Source organism: Xenia sp. Carnegie-2017, unplaced genomic scaffold (genome assembly GCF_021976095.1).
Source record: "Xenia sp. Carnegie-2017 unplaced genomic scaffold, XeniaSp_v1 HiC_scaffold_24, whole genome shotgun sequence".
In the NCBI taxonomy this organism is placed as follows: Eukaryota; Metazoa; Cnidaria; class Anthozoa; order Malacalcyonacea; family Xeniidae; genus Xenia; species Xenia sp. Carnegie-2017.
Window position 1 is genome coordinate 6,987,923 of NW_025813487.1, and position 20,448 is coordinate 7,008,370.

Below are 20,448 nucleotides of genomic sequence, written 5' to 3' on the forward strand. Positions count from 1 at the left end.
GTTGAGTTTGAAAATTGAACGATGCAACAAGAACTTTCAAACGATCAAAGACTTAACATCGTGGTAGAAGCATTTTACAGTGAAAGTTTTCATATTACAAAGCCAACAAATAAGACTAGTTGTTATTCCAAGTAACTCATACTTCCCTAGACAGTAAAATAGAGAGAATTTACCTTGTTTTCTAACATTAAAGTGACTAAACCGTTGTTAACACTTCATTAATATAAGTCATAAAAAAGATTTTTTATAGTGATTGTCTCCTTAGGAGCATGTCATCCATTTAAAAAGACAATAAGTAATCCTTCAGTGAAGGCTTCAGTGCTTTTAAATGAAAATAATTGATCAGAATTTTCAGATTTTTTTGCGCTTATATGTCGTTACGCAAAGTAACGGGATATGATGTTGTAGGTTGGGATTCAAGAGACGATAGTTAATGTAGAAACTAGACATTAATTTTGTCCATCTTGTAGTCATATCTTGCTAGGTTAAGGTTAGGAGAGGGTTTAAATGCGCTCTGTTTGCCCTGAGTTTTCTCGAGTACTACAAATATTGTAAGAAATTCGAGCAAAAGACAATTATGGATCTCGTTCATTGCAATTTTTCACCACAATCTGAAAAAACTGCACCTCTAGCGCTCAACCACATAGTGCATTGGAGACAGACGACAAATTTAGTGCATTTATCATTGCATCTATTCAATAACGACTAACGTGACATTGAAGAAACAAACCAAAAGTAAATAGCATCAATAAAAAAACATTGAGATTTTCAAAAGAACAATATAGAGATAAATGAAGAAGCAAATAATCATTTATCGTCAGTGTAGTCACTTACATTTAGTTTCCAGCCGTGGGATTTATTTTTATACATGATACCGAAGCAAGTACGTGGGTAAAACATTTCAAAAGGGTTTGAAGGCAACACCTTTATTTTGCTTTGCACAATCATAAATCTTTTTACTTGTCGTCTATGTGCATAGTCTTGTTCCATCTCATGTGAACAACATCTGCTTTCCACGACGCATCGTGATTTACTTGAGGCAACACTTAAAGTGAATAGTATTTTTATGCATGGTGTTAAGCATGTCATTATATGTATTTGTTCCACATGATTGTTTAACATTCATTGTTCGTACTTGAACAAATTACCGAATATCTATCAAATCTAATTTTTTAAAACAAAACGTATTGTTGCCAAACAAAAGAACTATATGTTTGTAAATGATGATCGTCTAGGTTAATAAAGTCCTGAGAAGGACTGTTTTTGTTGTTGTTGACTGACGTTTCGACAACCTTAGCGGTAGTCATCTTCAGAGTCAAATGAGGAGTAAACGTCAGGTTAGCCGTATTTGTTGTCTGGTTCTTACGTCATTGTATTGTGTGTACAGGAAATGTGCAGGAAATGTGTATTGTCATTGTGGATTAGTGTGAAGTGAAATATTTTATTTTTAGTTGTGATGTGTGATTTAGGTGTGACGTTTTTAGTTGTAGTGTGTGGGTGTCAATTGTGTATTGTCATTGTGAATTAGTTTGAAGTGTAATGTTTTTAGTTGATCGTTTGTTTGTATTGTGAATAAGTCGTTTGTAAGGTGCTGGTAATTGCTGTGATCTGTTCAGGGGGGTTTGTTCCAAGTTGGTTTACCAACTTTCTAATGTAAGCCGTTGTCTATAGTCAGTACTGTATGTAATGCATTTTGCCGAGTCCCAGTCAATGTTGTGCTTTGTGATTCGGTGATGTTCGGCAATGTGATTAGTTTTGTCTTGTTTCTTAGTAGCTCGTTTGTGCTCAGTAAGTCTTATGTTTAAGTTCCTGCCAGTTTCCCCGTTATAGGAAACTGACGTTTACTCCTCATTTGACTCTGAAGATGACTACCGCTAAGGTTGTCGAAACGTCAGTCAACAACAACAAAAACAGTCCTTCTCAGGATTTTATTAACCTGGACGATCATCATTTACAAACATATAACGATACTCCCGGGTTCAAACCATTTACTTCAAAAGAACTATGTTCTCCCTTCATTAATATACGTAAAATGCAAAAGATAATTGACCATTTTTCTGTGATATTACACAAATCCTTAATTAATTAAGTTATTCAGCCAATTAAATAACACAAATATCATCGTTTTCGGCATTAAGATGTTGGTGACGTCAACCAAAACACCCTTAAACCCTCTCCTAACCTTAACATAGCAAGATGAGATTGTAAGATTTCATAAATATTTGTACAAAATTAAAGTATAGTTTCCAAATTTAATATCGTCTCATGAATCTAAACCTACAACATCATGCATCGTTACTTTGGATAACGACATTAAAACGTAAAAAAATCTGAAAATTCAAATGACTTTTTTTTAAACGCATTGAAGTTGATTTGAACGCAAGTCTTTTTGATAGATGACATGCTCCTAAGGAGCCATTCACAATAAAAAATTTTAGTCACGACGTTAATTAAAGAAATGCTAACAACGGAAAATTAGTCACTTAAAGGGCTGTTTATATGAGCCTGGCTAACCGGAATTCAGTGAGGCGTTAAATGATTTCGACGCTATGAAAGGGGGAGGGAGGGGGGGGGGCATCTCGAGAAGATTTTTCTTATGATAAGTATAGAATCGTTTTAGAAGTGTATTAATAGAATTTTTGTCATTACTTTGTGTTGATGCTTGGTTTAGTGTAATAGTTGTTTTATGTTTGAAAAACATGTCCCAACAACTGTAGGATCAAGTTGCAAAAAATTTTATTAAGAAAAAAACTATGTAAGAAAAAAAACATGACTGAAAACATGTTTTTTGGGGAGGACATTTTGCTGCGTTGCGGTTATTGATTGATGATTGGGGGGGAGGCACTAATATTTATATACCGTATACATGTTTTACTATGTTAGTTATTTAATTTCTTTTGAAATCCATAGTGATTAAGGATTATACAGTATGAATAATGACAATAAACTAATAAAAAAAAGGTTGACTTTTTTGTGCATCTTGATTCCTACAGCAGGTAGCAAAGAGTTGAAAACCCACAACAGACATGTTCATATATTTAAAATAATGTTCCATTTTATAACTTAATTAAGGCAAAAAATCTGCAATGTATAAATTAAGTGTTTCATAATTGTGGAAAAGTGTGAATTGGTAGAATATTGTTGTAAAAATAAGGCAGGTTATAATTTCACCTATCAAAACAGAAGATAGTCAAATTGTCAAAGTTGTGATGCAGTTGATGTGAAATAAAAAACACCCCTTAATCAATGACACCAAAAAATGCACTGTTTATAGGCAAACCTTGCTTCTATAGTTTCCTCAAGGATGCGACAACTTTGGGTAATTATATTTGTCGAATGGAGATTCTCATGTTGATTCACCCCACCACTAGCTTCATCTTTAATACAAGTTTCAACTATAGCCACAAATGAATTTTCAAACAAAGGTAAGGTCTAGCTTCTTGGAGAAGTTGGTTGAAGCTATCTGAAGAAATGTAGAGAGATTAGGAAGATATAAAACAAAGTAACAAATTCCTGTAATACTCCAAGCTTGGTAAAACAAAACTCTGTAATTCAAATGTATCATTTACGTATATTAAGATGCAAGTTAGGCATAGTAAAGGGTTCAAATTGGTATTTGAGGGAAGGAAGCCCTTTGCTTAAATTTCTCTCACAAAAATCAAGGCAATCTATAGTTGATAACATTGATAGAAAGCCATCTAGATTGAAACATTCACTAATTTAGCTTCAAAACAAACTTAAACTTTTATGACATTTTGATTACCCTACTATGCTATTAAAAGATAAAAAGTGCACTATGATTCAATGTATTGACTTGAAATATATAATTTGCTTAATGCACATGATAAGGTAAAATTGTAACAGTGTTTTGTGAAGACGCAAATAATGCCATGTTCCTTGGTAATTCAGAATGCAAGATTAGTTATAATTATAAGTCAATATATATATAATTATATAGTAATTATATTAGTCAATATATAATTATAAGTCAATATCTTGGGAATAGTAAAAGTATCTTAAGTCTTAAAGTATGACTTGAAAACATCATAGTATTAAACCAAACAGAGGTTGATGCTATTGTTACTGTTACATTCTTAGGTCATTGGTGTGTAGTCTAATTTAACACATAAAACCCGTTTCCATATAATCGTCTCGATCGTCTGTCGTCTGAAAGCGTGTAGGGACGATATTGCAAGCAGTCGTTTTAATCGTCTAGATAGAACAGAGTTCCATCTTGACAATTGTAATCGCTTTGATGGCCTTGTTCGTTTCGATAGTCTTGAATATGTTTCCATAAAAACGCTCTAATCGCCCTTACACGCTTTCAGACGATTGACGATCGAGAAAATTATATGGAAACCGGGCTTGAACGAATGCGGCAATGACATTTAAAAATATAAAATAAAATGAAGAAAAAAAATGTGCTGCCTTTCGGACATTTCACTATACATCATAATTCATAAAAAATAGAAAATTTCGGTTTAGTTCAAAATCCACGATACTAAATCATCAATAAATTTAACTCACCTCTGTATATTTCATACTGTGTTGTAAACATTTATCGCAATGTCTTTACGGTTCTCGGTTTGTTTGAAATTGCATCTTTAGTGGTCACTTACTTACATTTTTTATTCTATTTTTGCTCGCACACATCTATTTCCAAACACTCATAAACAAACGGGCAAATCGTTTGTACAATGATTGTACGCGCGGAATAAGTCTGTCGGGGGGACTCGGGAGAAAGTTAAACGTAAATAGCGCAAACAATACTTTTTTTACTTCAACCAATCATTCGCACCATTGGTTCCCGCACTTGCGTAAAAAGTTTGAGGTTTAAATTTAAATTCATCCCGCTGCACGAATATCAATTCGATTTCATGCGCCACTAAAGAGAAGCTTTATATAAGGAAAAAGGTAAGTTTTAACTTATATATAGATCGGGTTTATTTAATTAGAATAACAACAAGATGGATAGGTCTAATTGAAAGTACTTTGTATTTTACAGAGATAAATTTGACGTTATTGCCACATGATAATAAACGAAATGTAACTATTTAAGCTGATTTGTTATTTTCAAATCATTGTTACATAAATAAATCGTCATGCCAAACGCATTTTGAAGGTTTAACATACTAACGATGATACCATTGTACGTATGTCACTAAGTAGTACAACTGCACGTCGGCGAAGGCCGACCGAACTCTAGTGGACAAAATATACAGTATAGCAGGCACGTTTATATGAACGGGCTAGCTACAGGGTGTATCAAAGACGACATTTAGAAACTAACCTATCGTGAAATTTCAAGACCTGATGACGATGCTAAACTCTGTGATACATTTCAGCACATGTTTTGTTGTTAGAACTTGTGTCAAATTCCCAGGATCAGAAAAGCTTTTGCGCAAGTATATGCACGTAGCTAACAATACTTTATGCAGTAGTGTGCCGAGCCTAGTCGTAGCAATTGAGAATATCACAATATGTCAATTTCTAAAGATCTTTGATACACCCTGTACATTATACACCCTGTACACAATACACCTCGTACACAATACACCCTGTACACAATACACCCTGTACACAATACACCCTGTACACAACACACCCTGTACACAATACACCTTGTGCACAATACACCCTGTACACAATACACCCTATCCCTGCACACTTTACACCACATGCACTAAACACTCTTCAAGATTCATCACTAAACATTGCTCCGAGGTATTAAAAAATTTAAACATTGAAACCATTTTAAATCAACTCAAGTTTCGACTATAAATGCATGGTTCAGCAGTAATTGTACCCCAAGGAGGCAGCTAGTGCACATATTAAATCCAACAATACAATTCCTTTTAATTGTGTTTACGCCTCCTTGTGGACAATGGAAATTCTAAAGGTCAGATGATATCTATGGATTGAAGTTTTTTAACACACCCTGTATGCTTTATATACACAATTTGTATAACAATGTACCCTACTGTGCAATGGGGGCTCAAGACTGGGGAGTAGAACAGATGGTTACACATTGTTGCTGTTTTACACTAGAGTCACCAGAGTGCTCAAACTTGTAGAAATATTCCTTCGACTTTTATGTTCTTGAGGACAATATTCATAAGACATCCCTACAACATAAGACAAGGTATAAACAGATTTTTAAACTTGTGGATTGCCAGAGGGGTGAGGGCATCTTTAAAAGAATGTGGTTATGTGGATGCCAAAGATGATTATAAAAACAGGAAAGGCATACTGTATATAATCTCAATGTTTAAAGTTGTGTGGAACACAAATATTGAAAATCAAATGGTCTGTCTGTACTGTATGCATGTTATTCAGAACTAGCTTCATTGAAATACTGAGTGATGCAATGAAATGCTCTTCAAAGTAATGTTTAATGGTGAACATTTCGTCTCCAAACGCTTTCATGCTAATCTTCTATACCCTAATATGCTTACTTTGACAAAAATTGCAAATGAGAAACCACACAATCAGCACGATGATGCAAATATAGATTATTTTAGAAAAAACAATGGAAAATTCACTTGGTAAATTAAAGCTTAATTAAGGTTTTTAAGGAAGCTTATTGAGCTTTAAATGAAATACATACCATACGCTACTTTGAACATGATCGTATATGACAGTGAGTTTCTACTCAACTTTAAAATTAAGTTCCTGAAATGAGGAAAAAATTATTTTCAGTAAAGAATCACAAGCTAATTACTTCAACTAAAATGAATACTCCTCCTTAAACAAAACATTAAGATGCATTATTAGGGGTGTTGAAAGCATACAATAAGTGGAAAACATGACACAACTGCCAAATTGGTGAAGACGATTTTAAAGATGTGCCCCCCCATTTTAGTCCTTCCAGTGCCGCTGTGCAATAATATAGGTTGCATCTGAATTTGTGCAAACTGGAAATTGATAGTTATTTGAATGCACCAGAAGAATGGCTAGCTTCAAAATATTGCACTACATTCTTTCTGCACATGATAATATAGCCATAGAGCAACTATTTTTTTTTAAATTCTCATGATTTTTTAAACTGCATCATCTTGTCTACAATAATTCCTCATTGGCATCTTGGTTGCAAAATATTAATTTGTAGAATAACAAGATGTTCATTCACAGTGACTTATCCAATGTGACAATGTATGTTTAATACATTATGAGCATCGATCTGTGTAGATTGCTTCCCCCTGTTCCATATGTTGTAATCATTTAAAGCAGGTGGGGCTGTCAAAGCTCACCAGACTGGATCTAGTAATAAAAATTACCAACTCTGATCACACTGAACTAACCTCTCCTAAAACACTTGCAAGATACAAATAAAGAGACTTGATTCTAATTATGCATTTTAAAAATTCACTCTATATTCAAGGTTAGTTGTCGAAGGACTGCACCTCAAATTTCACTAAAGACATTAAAAATTTCAGGACAACACTTTCCCAGGGCCACTGCTACAACATAGTTAGGGAAGGGTGTTATTCATCAATGCAACAGATATGAGTTGGACGCATTGAGTTCTCTGTGACCTTGAGGTCTTATACAACTCAATGGTTGGGTGCAACAGAATATATGAATTTCATAGCCCCCCTCCCCCCCTCCAGCTAAGAACCTGTCTAATTATTTAATACTTGTTTAACAAATATTTCACCTTAGCAGCTATTCTTTTCTTTGTCCTAGTGCTTTCCATGCACATTGACCAGAGAGTTTTAGAATGTTTATTCCCGTGTATCAAGTTTACCAACCTCCTTTCTGGCTGCAATTCAAACAGTCATTTCCAAATTGCAATTCGCTCAAATTTGGATTCAATACTTCTCCAGTCTGCCTCCACATACAATCAAACTTCATGATTCACTACGGCAAGAGTTCAATCATCCTATCAGTCCAAATGGGACGGCCATTCTGTTAGAAATGCGTCGAGATTTCGACTGTCATTTGCCGCCATACGGCTACTCCACATGCACCAGTTCGTGTTGCAGGGGAAATGACGTAATTGTAGAGATAAATAATGATTTTATTTTAATTTTTTTGCTTCATCGGATTGGATTCATGATTGGATTTCGATTCCGACACTGTATGAGTCCAGTATCGTGTGAATACTAATAGTATAGAATGTACATAAGCTTGCAAAGGAAATTTGGTACGAAAATAGAATTAATTTAAGTTTGTGATACAAATGCCGGAATTTTTTTCTAGATAACAACGTGTGCCATTGAAGTAAATGTGACTTAATCAATACTTTTTACCTTATGTTCTTGTAAAAAAAACCCAGAATATTTCTCGATAATAAAAACTTTAAACTCAGCAAGTCATCTTTCTAAATTGGAAAGGATGTGCTATAACTTATTGTAAGAAAACTAACCAAAAAATTTAACTTTTCTTAAATTCGGACATACCCAAGAGACATGGACATGGGCATTGTGCCATTGTGCCATGGTACGTGGGCCCTAACTAGTATATGAAAATGGACCATTTATACACATATCTATCAAATACCAATGTTACTGAAATTTAAAGAATTATTTGATTCTCGTACTTTTGCAGGTGTGACAACGAAAACAGTCAAGAAGTTTAAAGCATTTCAAAAGGTGCGCAATAAAACTCCCCGGATGTTTAAAGGCAACAAAGGTTCCAAGAATGTATAAATACTTCAGATCAGCGTCAAAGTCATTGAAAATGAAACAATTTCTTTTTTTGCCGCTGGGGTTGGTTGCAAGAAGAATGGATAGCGTTATCCACTGGATAGCAAGTTTTTCTGAACGCTCATAAAATCTCTCATAAGAGAAAAATATACGATTTGAACTGTGCAATCACTGAAATAAAATATTCTTTCGAAGATTACAAAATTTCTTTGTCGTAAGAAAAATATAAACGCCTTTTTTACAAGTTTGAAAATTTTTGCTATCCAATAGATAACGCTATCCAGGCTTCGTGCAACCGGTCCTAAGACTGTAACCTGGATAATCAAGACTACATATAACACGTAACGATACTCACGTGTTTAAATCATTCACTATATCAATAAAGCACCAATATATTGCCATTCGTGATTTAATCAATAGTTTGTACTTTATTCGAGACATCCTTTATATTACAAAACTTAACAGTACTTTTGAAACTTTCTGTATGTAGAAGTAGAATAGTTGGTTACAATAATGGATCTAATTCAGCCGATGAGTTCCACCTTATTTTGCCTATTCAAGAGACATCTGATGGTGAGTATACTGCCATGCCAAATCATGGACCAACGACTTATCAAAACATATCTAAACATGAATCCTCGTGTAGTAATTATAGAATTGCGAATCAAATGACTTTTCTTTTGACTTAGGGAGAAGTTATCTTAATGATGATCTAGATGATGACGAAATGTATTTCCCAGTGCATAAGGAGGAGTCCGTTGAAGATGATTTTCTTAGTCAGTTAGAAAACAGCAAAATAAATAGATCTTTAGATAAATAGTACTGCCCAGCAAACAATACGTAATATTTAATGAAATAGATTTAGTTGACTTATATGTAATTTTAATTTCTTAATGGGTGTATCAATGATGTTCATTAAAAAAATACAATTCTTGCCAGTGCTAAAGGAAATTTGCCGGAAAGAATGAACATCTACGTATTGCTGCGTGCGTATAATAAAAGTTTGTATCAACGCATATGCATTTATGATTAAGAAGTGAGAAAGGAGTTTATTTTGAGTAGCTACTCATATTCAGACATCATTGTGAGAGAATAAGAAAGGAACTATTCCGTAGTCAGTCTGTTAAAACATATATAACTCGGGCAAAATGAGATATATTGCTGAGCATTGCAGAAATAATTCACCTACTGCTCGTAAAAATTTTCACGTAAATGTGGAAGCTTATTCTATTGGAATATTTTAGCAAAAATCTTGCAATTGTAGAAGAAATCAGTCTGCTATTAATTAGAGAGAACACAATTAGCGTGAGAGAGCGTTTAGAATACGGGCGTTGGTCTCAAATTCTAAATAAAATTTACTAAAGCGCATTGTACGTATCTGCCGTCTGGTTTAATAGACTTCACTAGCACACCAAAACCGCTTTCTCTTTGAAAGTGGTGAAAATAAATCATAATCTTTGTGAAATTGATACACGCTACATCACCTGTTCAATTTCCATTCTCTCACCAAACTGCTTAGTAAAGTATAAAATCGTGCAAAATTGGAGCAAAGAGAACTGTGATAAATCCACTGAAATATCATAGAAGGAAGGCTACCTGTAATAGACAACAGCTAGGGCTTTCTTTGCAAAACTTTATTTGCCGAAAAGTTGTGTATGCTTAATGTTAAATTTCATTTGAAAAGTTTTGTTTGCCAAATAAAAAAGGACGTTTGTTTTGTTTTGGGAGATTTGTAAATCATACAAGTTATCTTTTCCTTCGCTTCTATCGGCCGTGCGTTTATATTGCGTTTAAAGAGTGGGCTCTACTGCCATCAAAATATCGAAAGACGTGTAGACTTCCATCTATTTTAGTTCAATAACACACTGATAACACACGATAACACACTGAACTGCTTGAAGACAGTGAACTGTATATGTAATTGACAGAAATGTTTTATTTGCTGTTACATGTAAAAGCTTGCCTGCGGGTCAATAAGAGCATGATATTTAATAAATATATATTGTCTTTATCATTTGAAAAACTAAGCCATGTATCATGCATCAATGAAAACTTTACAGCATTTGCCAGTTAGAAGAATCGCAGATGCACATCTTTCAAATCTTACCATAGGTTATTAGTATAGTCGTTTAATCGGCTTGTTTGCAAGATTTCAGCGAGTCCAATCTTTTTCCTTGCAAGTCAAGAATTTTTATGTGATGTGAAGCCGCCATGTTGGTTTGTTAATTCAAATTTCCGGCAAAAAAAGATTACATTTTTAAATTCACTGATGAAAAGGAAATTAGTCGCAAAAATTTGAAAAAAATTGAAATCCAAGATCTTTGAAGAACATCTTAATTAATACAAGGACTTTCAAGAATATTCAAGTTTCTGTGTATTGTGTACGAACTCTGTTGAACATATCAACATAGTCAACAACTTCAAGGGATTCAGCCATGTTCACCCATAACAAATCCAGATCAAAGCATGCATTTCTCTTAAGATATTTTAAAATGTGCTAATAAATATGTCACAAGAGCTAAATGAAAGTATATATTTCATGATAAATGTAAGTATTTATTATATTTTAGGAAATAGTTTATGAATCATCCAAACCTGAACGTGAAGCCAAAGTTACAGGGAAATTTGCCAACTTTCGCCATCAACCAACACTTGCTTGTTAAAATTTCAATGACTTCAAATAATAAATATTGTCGAGGTTTGTTAAGCGACGCATTTTTAATATAACTGATATACGTAAAACTTTCCCACAAAATAGTCGTATGAACAGATGCTTGATAGGAATAAAAATAGAAAGAGATGTAGTCAGGGGCGAAATTTAAGGGGGGTATGGGGGGACTAACCCCCCAAAAATGTTAACGTTGCAGGGCAACGATTGAATTTGCAGGGCTAATTACAAAACTAAACACTAGGATACGTGCGAACAGTTATCCACATAATTTGAAAATATAGTTCAGTTTTAATTTAAGCTGGATTTGCACTTCATGGGTAAGAACGGAAAACAGTAAACGGTAAACGGTACGCATCAAGGAAACTTTCCGTTTATTAATTTCCTCTTGTTTTGGCGGACATTTTAAAAGCAGATATGCATCATCATCGAAGTGTTCGTAAGTAAAATTATTGAAGTTTTTATATCTTAAGCACAGAATAGATACATACAGAAGCGCCACTCAGCGAAAAATCTGTCCCCTACTTGTACCCAGTTCTTAAGTGCGCATCTTTTGCGTCCGCCATTACTCCAGCCAGATAAACTGGCCAGAATGTATATAGATTAATATTATGAAGAGTTGTTTTTCGAAAATTTGACGAATTTAAATTCACTTATGGACAAAACTTTTAATGCCATCGGATAGGATACCAAGCATATGAGGTGAGAAACAGTTTTGTTGTAAAATACGTTCTTCAAATATAATTTTACGGGTTTTATAGTTTCTTGCCTTGAATTGTATGCGAGATCCATGTTTAGAACATCTCTTATATTGAACGGCAGTTGCCCTAAGATTTTATAATTTAGGACAAAAGTAATAAATATATTTAGTGTGATTCCATTTCTATATTTTCTAGTAAAGAGTTTCCTATTAGAATGGTCAACGGATTTGATAGAAGCGATAAAACGACCTACTGTGCGTAAAGAACGTTCTTCAGATGAAGACGTTATTGGTATAAAATTTGGACTAAACTAATTTATATTTGATTCTTGAATCGGGGCTTTTTATTTGCAATGTAGCTTGTCTGCATAATTATAATTGAAAGTTTTTATTTGTAATTGTATATTGAGTTCCTGTGGCTATCATGTCTGTCAAATTTGTATTAACTTACAAATAAAGATGTTTTTTGTTGTCTTATTTTTAATAAACAATATATGAAATTACAATTTTTAGAATGAAGTTATTGATAAATTGTTACAATTAAATTTAAAACTTTACCATTATGTCAAACATATTGTCAAGCTCCTACAGCTTACCTCTTTGGTTAAACTTCACTTGTGAGTTGTGACCAACAATTGTATGTGAAAAATGATTAGAATTATGTTTGATTCACCGCATTGATCAACCAGCAGAGAGAAATTATTGCAACAAAGGGCTCGAAAATTTAATTTTTGCTAAAATCCATAAACTTCATTCAGTAAATTAAAATTTTTTGTAAGTAATCATGTCACAAACAGAACTTATTCTGACAAAAACCAGTTATAGTTACTCTTAATGCCATTATTTAAATCGTAATACTTTACACAGTAAAATGTTTACCAAAAGGTGAAACACAGATACACCAGAAAACTTTTTTAAAACATTTGACAGGGGGAAACTGTGCCAAGCCAACACCAATCCAATTCACAAAAGCATTCAGGAAGCTTTTTTATGTTCACTTCTCACATCATCAATAAGCATCCATGTCAAATATATAAATAATCTCCTGATTGAATTTAAAAAGGCAGAAATAACAAAGTTAAGTCATGTGGACCATATGGCAGTATATGTTTTACAAATTGCTATTCAAGCACTTTATTGGTGGAGGCCAACATGCTGCTGCTTATGTTCCAACTTGCTCAAAAGTCATTCAAGTTTCACAAGTCATAACTGTGATGAATACAAAATATTTTGGCATCAGATGACTTTCATAGTGGCCATGCAGCATCTCTTCTGATAGTTTAAAACACCTGGGTAGACAATTTTGGTGATTCGAATGTTCTGCCAAACGTTATTTGCAATATATAAACTTAACTGGAGGATAATTTGATTTGTCACTTGTTTCAGCCACAACCGAGATTCCAAATGTTAGAACAAATGTCTTCAAGATTCTCTGCAGAATTCTTATATGATAAAATTAAAACTGACGACAAACCATATACCGAGTACGCATCTCGTCAGATACATATATACTTTGTAAATATTCCGAATAAACACTCATTTATCAAAACGGACGTCGAATTAATGATAAATTGTTGAGAGCTTGATGTGTTAACTGTATCCACACAAAAAAATATTAAAAAAATGGCCAATCTATAGAAATATTTGGGTTTATTTGCCAAAACCCATCCGTAGAACTATATATTATATTGCGATCTGGCTGATTTTATCTGGCTGGAAACATGGCCGCCGTGTAAAGTTGCCCGGATGCTGCGGACACGAACATCAAAGGTTCCGACATCGAGTGGCGCTTCTGTATGTACAATGATCTAGTACCCATTCTACTAGATACCTGACTCAGCCAAATTTGTATAGTAATGAGTGAGGCAAATTTCTACGCGACCGCCATTTGCAAAGGTGGCAAAAGCACAATGGCGGCATATAAAAACATTAAGTCTGTGCTGAGAGAAATCGACTTTGAGAGCGTTTTTATGATGCTGTTCTACTGAAGTTGCATTAAAAATGGTGAGTAATTTCTTTAATATTGTTAAAATGTGTAAAATTTTTAAATACTTGAGATAGAGCGGTCTTAACGTGTATTTTGCGACCATAAACTAAAGGCTGAGAGTTACATAAGTATGAACTACTAATCGTGAGTATTTATTAATTTACATCTTCTTTGCTGTTCTCTATGCTTTTTATCGTAAACCAAAAACATATTTACAGAAAAAAAGCGACAAATCGCATAACAGCTATCCAGAACTTTGATTTGAACACAACGTTTACGGTTTATATGAATTATTTTACCTGAACAACATAATTTTAGATCTATTAACAATATGACTGCATCGTTGTAAAAATGCGCTTATTTTCACTATTTACAATAAAGCACTATTAATTATTTTTTTAGGATTTACATTTCCTTGGTTGTGGTGTGGATGTTCATCGAAGTCGACTAGATTCCTTGAAATAAAACAAGCTTCGTAGATTGCTGGCGAACACCAATTTTGTTTTTGTGGAGGATATCTTTATTATATTGCTTACCATAGGTCGAAAGTCGTAAATTGATGTAGTTTTCAATGATCTGTTTGATAAGCTGTGATGAATGTAGATCTTCAGTTATTGCTTCGTGATCAACATCATGCTCGTTGAGTTCAGGAAACAAGCTCTTTTCTGCAAGCTCTTGGTTAATAAGATGAACCATTATAGTCTTCAAGTTTCTCCTGCTGGAAATTTTTTGTTTTTTTGAACGAGTTTCATGAATGAGGACTTGAAAAGCTCTTTCAGATGCAAATATTATTTTGGTCACACCATTAGAAGGAGAACAAGACCACCACGATTCTTCAAACTGATTAAAGATAAAGATGTAGTAGTTTGGAAGTGTGAATAATTATGATCATGAACTGATGATGATTTTTTGACTTAAGCAAAGAGCTCTTGCACATTCAGTACAGGTGATTCTATTGATTATCTTTTTTACAACAAACCCAGCAATATATCCAAGTATTGCTTCTTTGTATGACAGTGAACATGATTCTAATCCAGAAACTAAACTACTGACATATTGAGTGTCCTTTGGTGTCATCTCTTCTACTTCAAAGGCTGGAGCATTTCTTTTATTCCATTTTAATGAAAAAATAGAACCAGCAGATTCATTTTCGAAAGTCAAACAGTTTGCATGCTTGGAACCAATGATGGAATTTCTTAAAGAATTTTTCGTAGACTGGACTTAAATTGTACAATATCTGGATTATTGTTGAAGCCATTCTTACCACGTATGCATGCAAACAGCAGCTAAAGGTGGTCTTGGGACATTTTGTATGTCAGAATGGTATTTGAAAGGATCGTGTTCCCTTGTAAGGAACATGACTTTCCTCGAGCAAATCTATTTTAGCTTTTTTAGCGCTTGGTGATGATGTTTCTGTCTCTCTTCTAGCAGGAGGCTTTCTTTTTGACTTTTTAGATAGTAGTCTCTCCGGAAAAGCGAACACTGAAGGTATCGCGTCTAACTTTAACTTGCGTTTATAGGCATTTTCAGTGTTATAATCATCGTGCAAAAAATGATCGCTGCAAAGAAAGCTGTTTGCGTTTGGGGTAAAGTTTTTTCGTTTCATAGCAATGACCCATCTTTTACAGAGGTCCTTATTTTCAATGGGAAATTTGTGAAAAGCTATGTTACTCTCTTTCAAAAAGCAATTTGTACATCCATACGCGGCGCAAGATTTGACCATCGAAAAATCGAAAATTACGCGCTTTGCAGCTAAAATGTGCTTCTTGAACGTTGTTTTAGAGTTGAGGATGTTATACCTGTTTTTGTTTTTAAGATTGATTGCTTTCAACGTTTTTCAACCATATATTTGAGTCAGTTTGACATGTAAACTATACTACCGTATATTGCGTGTTATGTTTTTTGCCACCTTTCAAGATGGCGCCCGCGAATAAAATTTGCCTCACCGTGACAACGGCAGTTAGATATCTAGAGGATTAGGTATAAGTCATTGTGTATGTATCATTGAGTTCTATAATAACTGGAGCGGCTATCTTTACTGGGGCGAGGACGCCAAAAAAATGGCGGCCAAAGGACGTATTTCCGCTGAAATGATCGCTTTGCAGAAAAATAATATTCTCGACCTCCCCCTGGTGTCTATAGTAAATTATAAAGAATTTTTCAAAAACAAACACGATATCACAGAATATGGATATCGTTAGTTCTATATTCTGTGACGATTCCTTTTTGGCATTTCTTTTATAATGTCAACACTTCAATCGTTCATTTGTTGATGTCTTAGTTTCCACAAAAAGGAACATATCGCTTCTCACAGGTGAGGTAGTTGTTTGTTTTGTTAGTCCGTCAACGATTGAAAAGCAATTATACATGCACTTGAAAAGCCATAAAATACATATTAAAGATCGTATTTTTTAAGCTGACTTGAACGCCAAATATACTGATGTTTTCCTGTTTTTGTTTATAAAATTCTGTATACTTTTCTGTCATTTGTTAATGGATGAAATCGTAAATTTACCCACTTATTCGCAAAATAGTTTCCCTAAAGCAAAAAAGACCCTGCACACATTTTGCTCTGTGAGTAAGTATCAAAAAGAAATAATCAGCCCCAACGGTACCCATGATTTGGAGCAGAGCTTGTTTTATGTTCTATTTGCTGACAACATGCAGGGAAGATCAAGGAGTAAAGATGACTGGAAGATGTTATTGACCAGGCAGAGTCTTAAAAAATGATGATGCTGTAAAGATAATTGATTTATTGTCTGCCCTATCCAGAGTTATTTAATTTGATCGTGGTCAAATTCTATGGATGGAGACAATGGATTCACTAAGGATGCCTTGAATGCTTTGAAGTTAAAGTTCATGATCCAAAGAAAGATGGCAAGAAGGTTGTGTGTGTTTTGATGCTTAATGAAATGTCAATTACAAACATGTAAAATGGAAGGCCATAAAGTTTGTGTCTATGTAAACATTTGTACTGAGATTGATGATGACTCGATGTAGATGTGAAGCTTCAAACTGTATAAGCCATTGGGTTTTATGTAACTTAATGTTTAAATCATGTCATATCTTTATCAAAATATTTTAGTTGAGTGTTGTTTGAATGTTACTAATATCTAATGCACTATACTGAAGCATTAAAGATTCAGTGATGAAACCTTTAAAGTTACTGTACTGTATATTTCTTATATATTTCTTATATTTCTTTAAGAAAAATTTGAGCTTATTTACCTATTAGAATACAGAATGGAGATTTATCATATACATTATTGCTGCTTTTTAAAGAAAAATTTTCACTTTTCAAAGCTTTTCTACAAACTTTTTGCTTCTTATTTCTTATCATGAAATTGATGATATAGAGGTAATATAATACAATAATATTCTAATTTCTAAAAGGCTTTTAAGCTTCTAGCATAAAAGTACACTATAGTTATGTAATTCATTTGGTTTTATTGCCTTGCTATGACATATCTACTTGCACTTCATCATTCTTGTATGAACAAAACACCAGATGTGGATACTCAGAGAACAAAATGCACTTCCATCTGCTTATGAAATTTATTATTGAGGTGAAAACTGTGTTAATCATTCAAATTATAGTGCACTTTTACTGCAAATATAGGAAAAACAAAACAAAGTGAAAAAGAAAGGTAGAGGTATTAAAACTACAAATGAATTATAAACACCATTGGAAGCATAAGTGTTTTGATGATTATTTGCATTTTGCCCGATTCATATATCAATACAACAAAATCAAAATGTGCTACAACTTTACAAATATTTGATGCAGTTGCACTTCAGAACATCACAAAAAGATTACTTATAGTAATTTCTATACAATATTGTTTGTTTTCATTTACCAAACCTATGCAGACTTGAGTCTTTTTGAAATTTCATATGAAACTCAATTACAGAAAATCCGTAAATATCCAGAGATTTAATATGTACTTTTTTAAAGAAACAAGTAAAAATCCTACAATTGTGGCGAAAAAAGCCATTGCCCATTGCATGAAAAGAAGCGAAATAGCAATGATAACAAATAAGCTAACTTCTCTCTCGTGAACCGTGGCGATGAACTATGATATACTTATTTTGTATAGACTAAAGAGTTTAATCGATCAAACAAGTTTGACGCTGGTAAGAAAACGACGCACATCTGCATTCATACATGTGTAGCCGACATATCGGTCTTTCGTCGATAGTTATAAATGCATCCTCGTAGGAGCAGATAACTGACAACCACAGTTCATTCGCTGTTATGAATTTAAGGTTTTTACCTTCATTTTCATCAAAAAATTGCTTGCCGAATCCCAAATACACACATACATTTTCCTCACTCTTTCTTCAGGAGGGAGTGGGAAATTGTGAAATTTTCGGAAAAGCGGTCAATTTCGGTAAATCTCAGCGGCAAAGGACGAAATCCGCCATTTTTTTGGCCTTATCAGATATCTAAGGCCGCGCTTGAGATAGCCGCTCTAGTTATTATAGAACTCAATGGTATGTATATATTCTGTGTCTTAAGTGGAAACACCATACTATATTTTTACATCAGTAAACACAAACACTAAGATAAATTTTGTTGATTTAAATTGATTGAAGCTTTTTAGTAGTTAATGTTTGTATAGTTTATTTTAGGAAAAAGAAAAGTCAAGGATGAATGGTAAGTAATAGCAATTATTTAAACAAAAAAACCGAAACTAACAAATGTGTAAATGTGATTGGTATTTATTGTAATCGGTATTAAAGCCACCCAAACGAATTGGCGAGCATTCCGAAATAACAACAGAAACATCATTTAAAGATTTCTACCGAAAGGAAATGTACTTGGTTCTAGACTCACTTATTACCGAGTATACCGATAACATTAAAGATTGCATCGACAAAATAAAACCTCTTGGAGAGAGCTTACAGCTGCCGCTAGAAAGGCCGATGGCTGAAACAGTTAATGAAATGTGTAGTCTTTTTCCACCGGCGTTAAAAGATTTTGATGCAGAAATACTGCTGTCTGAGTTGGAAATTTTCAATATTATTGTGTCATCACAACTTAAATCAGAACGTAAATCCCTTCAAGACGTTGCGTTATTTGCTTTCAAACACAAAAACGTCTTTCCAACGGTGTGCAAGGCGTATCAACTATTGCTGACCGCTCCAGTGTCCGTGGCAAAAGATGAAAGGTGTTTCAGCAAGCTTAAGTTTGTCAAAAACTGCCTGAGATCCACAATGAAAGATACGCGATTAAATGACTTAATCGTTCTTGCATGTGAAAAAGATCTTACGGACAATGTTGACTTAAATATTATTTTAAAAAATTGAGCAACTGCAAAGATGCGAAACTGCCATTAAAGATTTAATAGTACGCTAAAGTGCGTTCTGCCACAAGAATACAACATGTATTACAAATATATATAGTGTAAGTACTGTTCCATATGATCTGCAGGGCATCTTATGTCCTTCCAGGGCAATTTCATCCCGAGCCCCTCCCCCCCATTAAAAAGGTGCTAGTTTCGCCCCTGGATGTAGTTCGTACTTATGTCTTTGAGAAAGAAGCTTAAGGGGCTGATTACATGGACCGAGTTGTCCCGGTTAGCCGAGGTGAGACAATTTTACCGATACCGCGGCCTCTTTTATAGTTACTATTAAAAACAGCATTGTGATTACATGGGAAACGAGTCAACTCGCTTTGCTGGGATATCGGTCGTTGAAAGCCGGGACAACTCGGTTATCCAGGATGAAAATTGTCTCGTTCGCTCATGTAATCACTTTTTCCCGAGTTGCCCCGGGTAAGCGAGTTGAAAGCTATTGTGTGAAGCATGCGCACTTAGTTTAAATTAGCAAAATGGCGGAAAGCTCAATAAACGATAATGCAAAGAAAAGTAAAAAATCTAAAAGATCTGCCACGATCGACATAGATAATCGCTTTCAGTGGACTTTAGAAATGGTTAAGGATTTACTGGAAGGGTTGCTCGAGTACAAATCTCAAATGGAGTATAGAAACTCAGATTTCAATGCGGACAAAGTTAAACAATATGAATCAGTTAGAATTATTTTGGCCAACAAATATCGTGACGGTTCATTGTTTGGGCCGACAGAGATTCCTGCATATACTGAAGAAGACAATGAGGAGGATTATACAAGGTCGTGTGAAAAATTCAAAGCCCAAATTCGACGAGGATATACTCGAGTTCAAGAAAAAATAAAACATCTGCGACAGAAATTTAGTAATGCTGTTACCTCAGGTACAAGATCAGGCTCAGGAAAAATGGTTATGGAGTTTTATGATGTTATGGTCAAAATATGGGGAGGATCACCTGCAACAGAACCATTGCAATTTGGTGTGCAATCAGCAGAAAAAGAAGATGAGGAAGGCTGGGAAATTAATGACTTTAATACAACTTTGTCTGATGAAATTGAAGAATCTTCTCGCATATCTGATAGTTCTCATCATGAG

At 34.1% G+C, this 20,448-nt stretch overlaps 4 long non-coding RNA genes across 4 annotated transcripts; 2 read left to right on the forward strand and 2 right to left on the reverse strand.

Moving 5' to 3' along the window:
• Window positions 1-2,869: 2,869 nt before the first annotated feature.
• LOC124451313 lies at window positions 2,870-4,674 on the reverse strand. The gene is made up of 2 exons (XR_006950401.1): window positions 4,528-4,674; window positions 2,870-3,463 (listed from the first exon to the last, which is right to left on the reverse strand). It is a non-coding gene; the product is annotated as an uncharacterized LOC124451313 (long non-coding RNA).
• A 1,241-nt stretch (window positions 4,675-5,915) lies between these two features.
• Window positions 5,916-8,028, reverse strand: LOC124451314. The gene is made up of 3 exons (XR_006950402.1): window positions 7,658-8,028; window positions 6,608-6,672; window positions 5,916-6,125 (listed from the first exon to the last, which is right to left on the reverse strand). It is a non-coding gene; the product is annotated as an uncharacterized LOC124451314 (long non-coding RNA).
• Window positions 8,029-11,808: 3,780 nt separating this feature from the next.
• On the forward strand, window positions 11,809-12,507 carry LOC124451312. The gene is made up of 2 exons (XR_006950400.1): window positions 11,809-12,018; window positions 12,213-12,507. It is a non-coding gene; the product is annotated as an uncharacterized LOC124451312 (long non-coding RNA).
• A 1,400-nt stretch (window positions 12,508-13,907) lies between these two features.
• Window positions 13,908-14,903, forward strand: LOC124450908. The gene is made up of 2 exons (XR_006950260.1): window positions 13,908-14,020; window positions 14,406-14,903. It is a non-coding gene; the product is annotated as an uncharacterized LOC124450908 (long non-coding RNA).
• Window positions 14,904-20,448: the final 5,545 nt, after the last annotated feature.